At 51.6% G+C, this 868-nt stretch overlaps 1 non-coding gene across 1 annotated transcript; it reads right to left on the bottom strand.

The window, feature by feature from the left end:
* Positions 1 to 209: 209 nt before the first annotated feature.
* On the bottom strand, positions 210 to 368 carry LOC120929864. The gene has a single exon (XR_005747530.1). It is a non-coding gene; the product is annotated as a U1 spliceosomal RNA (small nuclear RNA).
* Positions 369 to 868: the final 500 nt, after the last annotated feature.

Genomic DNA, 868 nt, shown 5'->3' with positions numbered 1-868 from the left:
AACTCGGCAAAAAGACCAAGACCAAGCGCAGCACCCATCCTCACCAGGAGCACCCTTCCAGATGGCTCAGACTCAACCATGGGCCGGCCCCCAGTATTCTGTCGGGCAGCACAGCGTAGGCCCTGCTGAAACCATCCTTCCAGGTGCAATGACGTCATTGGATTGCATCCACCCTTCCCATGTAGGAGGTGCTTCAGCGCTCCGCTGACAACTGATAAGGACAGATACCACACCCAGTCCCAGCCAGAAGGCCGAGAAGCTGCAGGGAAGACAACCACGATCAGCACGGCCTAGAGTGTGCAATAGCCGTGCCTCGCCCTGGGAGAACCACCTTCATGATCATGGTGTCTCCCCTGCCAGGTAAGTATACTTGTGCCCAGTATATGCTGCCACTTGTTCCCAGTATATGCTGCCACTTGTGCCAAGTATATGCTGCCACTTGTGCCCATCAAATGCAGCCCCTGGGTGACCGGTGGAGCCCCGTGATCAGCTGTTTTGTGACGTAGCCGTGCAGGAAGTGATGCGGTCGAGCTTCTGCATGAGTCAAGTTTTTTTTTACTACACCAGTACACTGTCAGTGCTTGAAAATCTGCAAAAACCCATCTTGGTACACCCTGCACTCGGCCACAGTATGCCAGCAGCGGACATCTTAACCAATCTTGTTTTTTGTACAATTCTCCTTTTAAGGGGGTGTGGCAAGGGTGTGTGTCCTATGCCTGCATGCTTTTGCTGAAAGGTGTCCCTTATTCCCATCTCAAAAAGTTGGAAGGTATGTACAAGGGGTCCTTTTCGAGCTCAGCTTACTAAAATAGTGTCCTCCAGTAGATGTCTTTAAGGCTTTTAGCCAACCACACTTTAAGGCCTAATA

This window comes from Rana temporaria, chromosome 2 (assembly GCF_905171775.1).
Source record: "Rana temporaria chromosome 2, aRanTem1.1, whole genome shotgun sequence".
In the NCBI taxonomy this organism is placed as follows: domain Eukaryota; kingdom Metazoa; phylum Chordata; class Amphibia; order Anura; family Ranidae; genus Rana; species Rana temporaria.
Note: the sequence above shows the minus strand (reverse complement) of the source record. Positions and strands in the feature narration are given on the sequence as shown.